At 40.5% G+C, this 12,219-nt stretch overlaps 1 non-coding gene across 1 annotated transcript; it reads right to left on the bottom strand.

Moving 5' to 3' along the window:
* Positions 1-2,999: 2,999 nt before the first annotated feature.
* On the bottom strand, positions 3,000-3,080 carry TRNAL-UAG (transfer RNA leucine (anticodon UAG)). The gene has a single exon. It is a non-coding gene; the product is annotated as a tRNA-Leu (tRNA).
* Positions 3,081-12,219: the final 9,139 nt, after the last annotated feature.

The following is a 12,219-nucleotide window of genomic DNA, read 5'->3' as shown; positions in this document are numbered from 1 at the left end:
GGCATTTCAAAAGAACGCGTAGGATATATTTGGAATGAAGAATTGCAAATGAAAAAGCTTTGCGCAAGATGGTGGCCGCGTTTGCTCACAGTAGTTCAAAAACGCACTCGCATGAAAATCTCTGAACAGCATTAAAATACTTGGAGCATTTTAACAAGAATAAAACTGATTTTGTGCGTTAATTTATTACTATGGATAAGACTTGGATTCACCATTACACACCAGAATCCAAACAGCAGTCAGAACAGTGGACAGAAACCGATTATTGAGCGCCAAAGAACACAAAGTCAGTTCCATCAGCAGGAAAGCTCATGGCATTGGTGTTTTGGGATGCTAAAGGCATTGTGTTTATTAATTATCTTGAAAACGGTAAAACAATAACCGGGGAATATTATTCCGATCTTTTAACTAGACTAGACGAAAAAATTCGTGAGAAAAGACCCGGTTTGTAGAAGAAAAATATCATCTTTCATCAGGACAATGCACCTGCTCACAATGGTGTTTTGGCAATGGGAAAATTAAGGGATTAAGGAACTATGAATTGTTGGAACATCCACCCAAATCCCCAGATTTGGCTCCCTCTGACTTCTATCTCTTTCCAAAACTAAAACTCTTCCTCGCTGGTGAGCGTTTTCCTTCGAATCAAGAAGTGATTGCAGCTGCAGAGGGATATTTTGCAGATCTGAGGACCGCTACAGGGACGGGATAATTGCGCTGGAATAAATGTATTAGTCTTAAAGGAGATAATGTTGAAAAATTAAAATAATTTTGAAATTATAAAGTCGTTTTTTCATTCTTAGGCCAAAAACTTTTCGGACCACCCTCGTGTGGAAGCCCTGCATTACGCGAACCAACATGAAGCAGGGTCTTCAGCGATGCAATGTTCATATATACTGGACGTGTATAAGGACATGGAAGCTTGGAAAGCTGTGTTATGGAGCGACGAATCATACTACATCCTTTACGTAGCAGATGAACGGGTGTGGGTGTGGCCGACGCCCGCTGAATATCTGTTACCAAAGTGCACAATTCTAACTGTGAAATTATTCCAAGTTGGCGGTATGATGGTATGGTCCTGTTTCTCCTGGCTTGGGCTCGGACCTCTGTTTGTGATGCCACGAACATTGAACTTCGAGAGGTATCTGAGCATTCTGGACAATGCGCTGCTTCTTGCTTCATGGCGTTACAGAAATGACCTTGTCTCGTTCAGCAAGACAAAGGCTGCTGCGTGGCTTGTAGACATGAACGTCACCTCACTTGACTGGCCTCCACAAAGCCGTGATATTTCCATCCTGGTGAACTGGAGCGTCGGGTGACGTCAAGGAACGTTCCCCCCCCCCCCCCCAACAATGCAGTACTTCATTACATGCCTACAGGAAGAATGGTCCAAAATCCCCATTGATCGCTATTACGCTTGCGGAAAGAATACCCTGTAGTCATCGCAGCGAAAGGTCCAACATCTTATTACGATGGCGCTATATGGCTCTTTGTTCCTCACACTATGGTGTCTGTTGACTTCTTTCCGAGCAGACATATATATATATATATACAACGTCTATTTCCTATACGGGGTAGGCGAGGCCGTTTTAAACTTTTCACGTGATACTGAAAAGACTCTAATACTCAGATTTTATATTTCTGTCTTCTAAGGCACTTCTTACTGCACCAATCCACCCAGATCTTGGTCCTTCTTTCAGTATTTATTTTACCACGTTGGCACTAAACTTCTCTTTTGCTAATCTTTCCTCTCCCATTCTGTTAACTCTAGCACTTGAGGTTAGCCTGCTCACACATTCGTGAATGATAAGAATGTCAAGTTCTTTCCTGATATCTTCGCTTTTAATATGATTCTGCCATCTGTTCACTTCCCTAACCTTTCTCAGACTTCTCCTATATGTAGTCGCTAGTTGTTGTGACAACGCATATCAGAGGGTGTTCAAAAACCACAAGCTCCATAAATTAAAGTTGGTTTAAGCACGTCGTATATTCAGCCAGATTAGTCATTTGTCTCCGATCAATACACGTTTGCTTTATTCGGTTATTTACTTCCATAATTAGTTTCTTATCTTCGAATACAAAATATAATAATCAGAGCTCGAGCCATTCTTGATTTCCTCGCATATTCAACTAGTGACCTGCTTCCAATTCGTAACGTTTTGCAATTACTTTATCTATGTAATTGTATACTCTATAATGTAGGAAATAACGTTGTAATTTTTTCTTTATATAACGTAGGCTATGCTCTATGCTCTGGCCGGAACTTGCCAGTAGTACTCAAGGCAAATCATTTCAGCACTTCGCAAACAAGCAGCTGCAAAGCGCGTGATGAAATAAAGTCTGTAACATCAGCCAACACTTTTAGAAAAAGATTGAGAGACCACCTCGTGGGACTAAATAATGCTGACTGACTTTAAACGCATATTATAAAAAATTACTCTAAATGTATATATTAGGTCTCAATTGTTTTCTGCATGTATTCGCGTGCCCTCGTAGATGCAGTCATTTAATTTTTAGTGACTGAATCGTTTCTGTCTTCATTTGGATACAGTTGTTCTCGAGGAGTTCTCCATTCAGGATGCAGTTGATGTTGTTTGCATTGTATTGTATTTGCATTGTATTTTTATGGTTGATTTTACTGCAACAGTTATTCAGCTTAGCAAGAGGTCTTGCACTGGATTTATTTAGAAGTATAACGCCATCTGCATAAAGTAATGAGCTGAGATTTTAACATCGCCAACATTCAAGACATTTTTTATAATTATTTTTAATTTTTGTATAGTTTCATTTTTATTAACGGACGCACGCAGACGTCTAGTAAAAGCCGACAGTTAAGATTACGGTTTAATCTTGTTATCGGAAGCTGCACCGAGTACTTATTCACCTTTCTTTCTTTCATATCTTTCTTTTCCTCAAAGAGCTAAAAACGCAAGATAGCGCTGGACATTTAAAGTTCCTTCGTGATTATGTCAGATAAAAATTAGAAGGAGGAGGAAAATATTTGGCAGTGGTGGGATTCGAACCCACGCCTCATTGAGACTGGTGCCTAAAACCAGCGCCTTAGACCGCTCGGCCACACTACCGCATCGATTAGGAGCCGTCTATTTGCAGTGTTACTAGTGAAGGTGGCGCTGAATATAACGAGACGATCAAACACGATTGCAATTGAGAATTTCCTTTCATTGAATAAAATTCGACGAATAAACAAACTCAAAGTACGATGACATCGCTTTGCATCTTCTACTGGGAAGATAATGATTACTTCGAAATTCCGGCAAAATAACATCGAACTGAAATCAAATTTATGTAAAGATTTATAAAAGCTAAGAAACTTTCTAGAAGACAAGTCAAAGGATTTGAAAATATGCAGTTTTTTCTTCGGGAAGAGATGGAGATTTTTCTGTGCACTGAGCAGTGTAGAAGGTTTCCGGAGGGGGAGGGAGGGAGAGATAAGAGCCCTAATAACAGTTTATCTTTCTTGCTATTTTTATAGTCAAAGGTGTATTAATGCAGCAACCCATAAAGATTCCAGTAAGTGCAACTCGATTCCATGCATCCAACGGCATTCTTCTATGATTAGCATGTGTAGAGGGCCATGTGATTGAGGCCTCACAATGACATGCATGACAGTAGCGAACCCGAGATATTCAACGCATATCTTCGCACTAATAGTGAAGTTCTTGCGCAGAGTCGAACAGATTTATCTCACGACGCTTAAGTCCTTAACACGCGATTTTTTTAAAATGCACCGTCATTGTCCAGTGCGGGCCAAAGGGTAAAGAGAAAGGAGGAATCTACTTTCTATGTCTTTCTTGAATAGCTACACGTTGTCATTCTTCGGGAAAACGAAAGGAGAGAACAGAAGATTAGATGGAATGAAAAAGGAAATTACTTTTTTCTCACTGACCACAAATCGTATCCGTAGGATTTGTCGTCAGTGAGAAAAGGTCAGTGAAAAATCCTATCCAAGGGTATTTCATTTGGAATTTCACATCAAATGCTATGGAAAAGTTGAGAACGACTACATGAATTTTGCAAGTTTTTTCCATAGATTGGACAGGATTGTTTTTTCAATTAAATAAGAGGCGTAGAATATTGTTTGCTAGCAGGAAAAGTTGAATAAGCGAAGCGTATCCGTTCAGGCGTCGCTTTTTATAAAGATGGTGGCATGCCTTACCATAAATGGGCAGAGCTTTGCAGTAACCTAAACCCAAGAAAAGACAGCCAACGCTGGAACATTATTAAAATCCTAGACAATAATATCAAAGAAGAGAACCAACAGAAAACAATCTTCATGAGAGGAAGAAAGATCAAGGCTAGAATCAATGCAGCAATATCTAGAGAGCAGAGAACCTGGGCTGGTGTCCTCCCCCCCCCCTCCAAAGGCTCAGTACTCAGTCTCTTACTATTCCTTTTATATGTCAATAACATTCATCCCTACCTTACAGAAAACACAAAAGTAGCTTGCTACACAGCAGACGATTAGTGTAAAATCGTGTATAGAGGGAATTTTATGTAAAAATACCTTCATAGCGATTTCACTGGTAAAATAAATTCCACTAATAATGCTTGTGATTTAATTGCAAAAATTTTTATGTTTAGTAAATTGGAGATATTATTTTGTGAATTACTGGATATTGCAACTGCCAAAAGTTATTGTGAAAGAACAAAGGAAAATAAGTGTAAAATAATTTGCGTCCCAGACAACGATAATTCCAGACGGATTATTGTATTAACGTATGACCTAGAGCCAGCCTGGTTGGCCGAGTGGTTAGCGTATCCTCTCCTGCCAAAGGACTGTGGGTTCGAATCCTGCCGTGGGCATGGATGTTTGTGATTGTCTGTGGAAATAGTAGTGGTGGTGGTTGGTGTAGTTGCAGTCAGTTGGTGGATTGAGTGGTGGAGACAGAGTTGTAGAGCAGGTGCCCTCCCTCGATGAGCCTTTGGACTCCCTGGAGATGTCAAATAAAAAAAACTACCATCACGAAGGTCAACATTGCACTGGGGTTTCCGCGTCTTAATGCAACGTCCGAAAAGAGGTGGGGGTGCAGAACGTCGAAATACCCAGGGGACTACAACGTAAGCGAACCCAAGGTCATCGGAGCCAGATAAATAGAGGGTTGATACGGCGAGAGCGGGGCGTTCTAGAGTCGGTTCCGGAGTTGAGTTCTTGTGGTCAAGCGAGAGGCGATGAGGTCAAGAAGGGTCGAGGAGCTAACGAGGCACGATGTACGGCAACGGGGTTTTTGCTAAGCATCGTGGAAGATGATTCGTAATCGCCATCGGAGACCTACATTCCAGACAGCAGATGCCAGAGGAACGACACAACTAAGTTAAGTTGTAAATTAGATGCCGGATTTCCATTCCGACAAGTTCCTGTTGTTCGCTAATAATAAGAGGAGATCTCACAAATCCCGAAGAAGGTACCCGAGTGTAGTGCCGGACGGTAATAGAAGGAAATGATTTCAGGGATTGTTCAGAGAAGACTAGACATCTGTTCAAAGTAAGATCTTTCTATTGCTTAACTAGAGAAAAAGATTGTGACGGCATTTTATTTAAGGGTTTTGTTTTATGTGTGATACTTGAGGACTGTAGGCCCTATGCTGACGTTTGAATTGTTTTTTTATATGAGAGAGAAAGAAGTTCCTACCTGAAATCTAAGGTGAAGCATCGTGTGTTTATTATTGTAGCTATTACCTAAACTTGCAGATATTTACGTGAGAATGATATAACTAAGTGTGTTAACAAAGGGTAAAAAAATTTAGACACGTGGTCTTACTAGAATTGTTTACGTTGAGAGAATAAATGTAAACGTAGTCGTCTTATGAGTTGTCGTTTGAAGCACAGAAGCTAATTTACTTGGAATTTAGTATTGACCTTTTGTACATTTCTTTGATGTTAAATAAATTGTTTTCTTGTTTGATTTCTATTTCCAATGCACTACTCATTAATTCGAATCTGTGTGTCCTAAAGTTAGATTGCCACGACTGTAGATTAGAAAATATACGTTGCCAGATTTAGTGATAGATAACAGAGGACAGTTCCGCGTGTTTTACTGTGCTTTTCTTCGGATTCGTGGATAGGATATTCATCTTCGGGATTTGTGAGATCTCCTCTTATTATTAGCGAACAACAGGAACTTGGCGGAATGGAAATCCGGCATCTAATTTACAACTTAACTTAGTTGTGTCGTTCCTCTGGCATCTGCTGTCTGGAATGTAGGTCTCCGATGGCGATTACGAATCATCTTCCACGATGCTTAGCAAAAACCCCGTTGCCGTACATCGTGCTTCGTTAGCTCCTCGACCCTTCTTGACCTCATCGCCTCTCGCTTGACCACAAGAACTCAACTCCGGAACCGACTCTAGAACGCCCCGCTCTCGCCGTATCAACCCTCTATTTATCTGGCTCCGATGACCTTGGGTTCGCTTACGTTGTAGTCCCCTGGGTATTTCGACGTTCTGCACCCGCCACCTCTTTTCGGACGTTGCATTAAGGCGCGGAAACCCCAGTGCAATGTTGACCATCACGAAGGTCAATATTGCACTGGGGTTTCCGCGCCTTAATGCAACGTCCGAAAAGAGGTGGCGGGTTAGGTTAGGTTAGGTTAGGTTAGGTATATATTCTGTAGCCGACGGGAGATCATATCATGGCTGGTTTGGGACGGCAGTCTTGTTTCGGCGAACAGTTAATCGGAGATATGCCACGAATTTTGGTGGCACAGCTAGAAATCAAATAAATTTTCCACAATTCAGTTTAGAAAAACACCAGTAGATCAACAAAGAGATTGGCTCCAGCCCGAGGCACTTTCTTTGACCTGAAGGTTTTGCACACGTGAGCTTTAATACTTGCGGCCCTAAGATAAAAGTTAAAATTGAGATAATTTACAGCAGACGACAAGATTTAAAGATTAAAAAATAGATTTAATAAGATACAATAAAAGATTTAATGACTTAAAATATAATAAAATTTACATATTTTTACAATAGCCATCTGCCACGCTAGTGATAAAATTAAAGAATCGGAAGAGATGATTTTTCTATCCATGAGAGGATTAGAAAAATGGTCAGATGAACTTCAACTCAAAATCAACCCACACAAAACAAAACTAAGCACCTTCAGTGCAGACTGAATAAATTCCTACAATCCCAAAGTCATGATCAACAAATAAGCAAATTGAAAAAGTCGCAAATCCAAAATACCTTGGTATTACCCTTGATCAGGATTATGTTTTGCACAACACATCTCTAACACTTCCAACAGAGCTCTCAAAAAATTAAATATACTGAAAACGCTTTGTGGAACAAATTGAGGCACAAAGCCAAAAATCCTCATAAGGCCAATAATGGAATATGCAGCACCTATCTGGTCACCTTCGGCCTCATCGGTAAAGGAAAAAGTAGACAAAATACAAGCAAAAGCATCCAAGATTATCATTGGTGCAATTTCATCCACTAACAACATCAGAGCCCAATAGGAATGTGGGCTCAACCTGCTGGAGGACAGACGAAAATTTGCCACCATAAAAATTCATTAATGATACCAGAAGCTACCAAAGCGATCATATCTCCCTAAAAACTTATGAACAATGGAATCAAAGCAAGACTTAGCAGATTATCAATGTTACAATATCATGACACCATCAGGAAGGAAATAGGTCTTGATCAGCTAAATGCCCACATAAACAAAGAACTTCTATTTTCCAATCCTTTACCTCTAAATACCTAGACAAATCTAAACCTTACAAAACTCTGTAGAAAAAATAATCAAAGTAATGCTCAAAGAAAAACGCCTAAATACTATCAGCCTTTTCTCATTCTCCAAGCAGGTTATTTGTTATACCGATGGATCGTCAGACACCAATATGATTAATGGAGGCGCTGGTGTTCTCCTTCTACTCCCGAAAGGTGGAAAACGTTTAATAAAAGTTGGAGCTGGGAGAATTGCTTCCAATTTTACCAGCGAACTTTACGCAATAAATAAAGCACTTGAAGCCTACTTAAAATTATCATCTCAACAATCTGAGGGAATTATAATTTACAGTGACTCAAGATCAACTATGGAGGCAATCAAAAATGGCAATACCAAGTTCACACAAGACATCCATAAACTCTTAAATCAACTAAAGTGTTTAGGAAAAAGTTGCATTTTACAATGGAATTCTGCTCATGTGGACACTGATTGTAACGAAGCAGTTGATAAATTAGCAAAAGAGGCCAAAGAACTCATCCAAGAAACTGATATGATAACTCTTGCTGATGCTAACGCACTAGCAAAAGCTAAACCAATTCCACTGAAATCAGTGATACAACATCAAATTCCCGAAATCAATGCTGACAGAAAGCCCTCCATCACGATAGCAAGACTACAAACAGGACATTATAGAGGAATGAAGTCAATACAGACGATACGAGAACATATAGAAACTGCTACAACTGCCCCAATACTGAACTGACACCCACTCACATTTTTACCTGTCCAGCAATTACAGCAGCCTTGCAAGAAATAGATCCTAATCCTGAACAACAGCTCTATACAAACAAAATCAGCAACATAGCCAAAGCAGTTCAAGGAGCACATGGAAACATCTAAGATTCTTCAAAAGAAAAGACAACAACAACAACAACAACGCCGTACCATAAAAAGCACGGGATTTGTCAGATTTACTGCTGAACGAAAGTGGCGCAGTTCGCATTGGTCATCTCGCTCATTTATTGGTGGGCTGTGCCTGCAGGTAGTGGAGAAGTATTGCCGTACTCAAGCACCGTTTGATGTCAGCTTCATGTGCATTTCTGGGCTGAGGTGGACCCTCAGTTTTTCCCCCACTGGTCGATCATGTCGTCTTGATTTTGAGGGATGAAGATTTTTTTTGCCAAATTTGAGAAATGACGGATTTCTAATGGCCTTTTCTTTTCCACGTGCTATTTGCACATGGCGGCGTACAGTGGACCCAGGGGTCACCCTGTTTTACTTTATAGACCACGTGTGATGACAATAATATACGCATCAGTGGGTTCTTTGTGAAAGAGGGAGAGTCCCCATTTGATGCAACTCAGTTTGTGTGCCCTCATTCCCCAACACTGCCTCCACGAAGTGTGTTTGGAATTCGCAAAATAAATCAATCAATCAAAAGTTCGTACGAAAACAAACGGAGGTGGAAATTCTCCTTCTGTCCTTTAACTAAATGAAACTCGTTCAAAGTCCAGGAAATTGCAGCAGAGGGAGGGAGTGGGAGCAGCTGCGTTATCGCAAACGAACTGAAATGGTTATTCGCCAAGGAATGTGCCCGTACATTGGATTATTTATTTAGCGATAGCCGCATCTAATATTGACTCCGCGTGCGTGGAATTAGGTCCAACTGTTTTAATTCGTGATGATAAAATCGGTTCACTTCTCCTTCTTCTTCTTAGAATAAAGTGGGGCACACACGTGCAAAGTGCGCTGCGATAACAAGTTACCACATTCAAAATTACACTTAATTCATACGAGCTGTAATATTTAGTATTCCTCCCCCAACTACTTCGTTCCCCCCAGAAATCTCATATGTAGTTTCGCTAGGAAACAAAAAAGAAATTCCGTGCCTTTCTTTTATTTTTTCTTGATTGGACTGCCTTACATAATCAATCGCAGCCAGTAAATGACGCCCCGGTGGTCAAGTAGTTGGTGCATCCGTTCTCCAACCTGCAATTTCAAATCCCTCCATGTTTGTGGATTGTCTTTAGGTGGGAGATGGATTTCATTGTCCGGTGCGAGACCCCGTTTACTGAAGACCTGAAGTGGCGTGAGAAAACGTTTCTTCTTTTGTGTAAGGTTTCCGGACAGGTAAAAAAAATAAAATAATAATAATAATAATAATAAATAAAATTAATAAAAAAAACAAATAGAAAAAATCCTTAGCCCGTCCATGGCATGAATGTACTATATGTTTACATTAAAATATCTTTCGCGGGTGGGTAGGGTCCATAAGTTTGTATAAAAAATGAAAGCCATTTCTCGTTATACTTGTGCAGCTTCCAGACACGTCTTCGCGCTTCCATGCATCTAAAACTAGATGCCACTTCTTGGGAAGACTTTCCACTCTAAGTTCATCAATGGTAACAAGTATTTTAGCCACCGAAACGACAATCGTTTCCTGTAGTGAAGTTGCAAGTTGATCTCTCTGTCTGTTGGACCTTTCTGCAACAGCGTAGCCGGGGTTTTCAGCGCCCTTGGCAAGCTGATAGCTAAACGCCTTTTATAGTGTGGCAATTTCGATGATTGGTAAAATATTCTGCCACTGGCGCCCTTCTAACATCGGCACCCTTGGCAATTGCCCTAATGCCAACGCGTTCCTACGTCTCTGTCTGTGTGCTGCCAACCTAATCATTGCATTCGTTGCTATTTCCTTGAACTATATCGACAAGATTGATTGCTTCGGCAGTAATTCCAAACCACGACTTTCCAATGACGCACCATTCAATCCCGACCAGCTCTGCACTACACAAGTCAAACCTGCGCATTATTTTGGGTGCAGCATTACAATCTATGGAAGTGCAACCTATCAAGATCAGCACGTAATGTTCTTGACAAGTGACGTTACGTATTACGTAACGATCTCGTGACCATTTTCAGAGAATTCATTGATGCACAACGGAAAGAACTTGATGCACAACTCTTATTCTTCTGCTTTTTTCTTTTTTTTTTTTTTCTAATACTCTTCTTCTCTTAGTTTGCATGGTCGGCTGACGTATCTTGGCTTCCTTTCAGCATCACGTTTCAATGTTTTCAGGAAGTAATCGAGAGTGGATTTCAGATGCGCTATCGGTGTTCAATTCTGCGAATCGATTGATGGAAGTCGATGGTGGTATTATCTCTCTACTATCGACTAACTTTAAACCACTTCCCATTTCCACACAACCGAAGTCATGTAGCGTGCCTCCTTGTCATGTCCCATGGATGCGCGGTGGCAATATACAAATAGGGGGTTCCCAATCCTCGTTGCGACGCAGTGCACATTTCTGCTTGAACAAACCGCGGAAATGGTGCAAATAACGCCGTCATCTATAAATCGATATCTCAGCTGTTATACGTGATAATAATAAACATTTTCAAAATTCTTGTTGCCTAGTCACATGACTTGTTAGCACGCATGCCTGTGGGCTATCGAGTTTCAGATGGTAAAGTCGAAGCCCCTTTCTATGCTAATACGTTTTCCTTTTTAGATTTGCGGATTCCCCTTTTTCTGTGGCTGAAATATCCACTCGATTATTTGGCACGCACATACAAGTGAGTGGGACACGAATGCGCGTGTCCTTCTGAAAGTGGCGGGGGAGGGGGGAGGTAAAAAAAAACATTCTCCAAAGCCCATCACCAAAGGATAACCAAAAGCAGCGAATTTAAGGGGAACGGGAGGGGGATGCAAGGGACTTTTGTTCTGTTTTTAGTCATGAATGCGACTGCTTTCTTTCAAATTGCTGCGCCAGTAACTTCTTCGCATTAACGTCTGAGCGGATGTTTCTTTTGAGCATCAAGCTTCGCAGATTAGCGAGTGCTTTCTACGTGGCGCCATCTGGCGGGAATGACAGTTCATGCTGTTTGGGGTATTTAAATTGCGACGCGATTGCTTCTTCTGTGGGTATCAAATGGTCTTCTTCCCCTTTCAGTCTTATTTTTATTGCACGCAAAAATTATTTTGTAATTAACGAATATAACAGGTAATCAATGATGCTAAGCAGAATATATCAGAGAGAGAGAGAGAGAATGGCGGAAGGTGCATTTCAATTTATTCACAAGTGGCTGCCTTCGATCGACTATTAAGAGGCCGCTCACTTTTGATGGAAATGCAACAACTGCGTATAATACGAACAAAAAAAAATGACCCGTTTAAAATGCGCGCGGCACAGAATGCAGTCTTGCGAATACGCAGTACATCAAAACCGCTTCAGGCGATCAGGGGAATTCTGAAAGAAAAAAAAAAGAGTCGATTTAGACAACGTTTTCATCGAATACACCGCGCGAGGCAAAAGAAGTAAAATGCGATTCAAATCACGAAGCCTAAGCAGGATTGAAATTCTAGAGAAAGTAGGAGGATTAAAAGGATCGACAGGAGGAAAGAGATTGAATATTCTCAGGCTTAAAAACTAGAGAGGAATACTTTGCTGATTCCCGTGCAATAGCAACAAGAAGTTTTATTATTATTTTTTTTTAATATTTTTATTTTAGTATTGTTATTATTATTATTAT

Source organism: Typopeltis vanoorti, chromosome 9 (assembly GCF_054136105.1).
Source record: "Typopeltis vanoorti isolate ZY-2024b chromosome 9, IOZ_Tvanoo_1.0, whole genome shotgun sequence".
In the NCBI taxonomy this organism is placed as follows: Eukaryota; Metazoa; Arthropoda; class Arachnida; order Uropygi; family Thelyphonidae; genus Typopeltis; species Typopeltis vanoorti.
The sequence above is the reverse complement of the archived record's forward strand: the minus strand, read 5'-3'. Positions and strand labels throughout refer to the sequence as shown.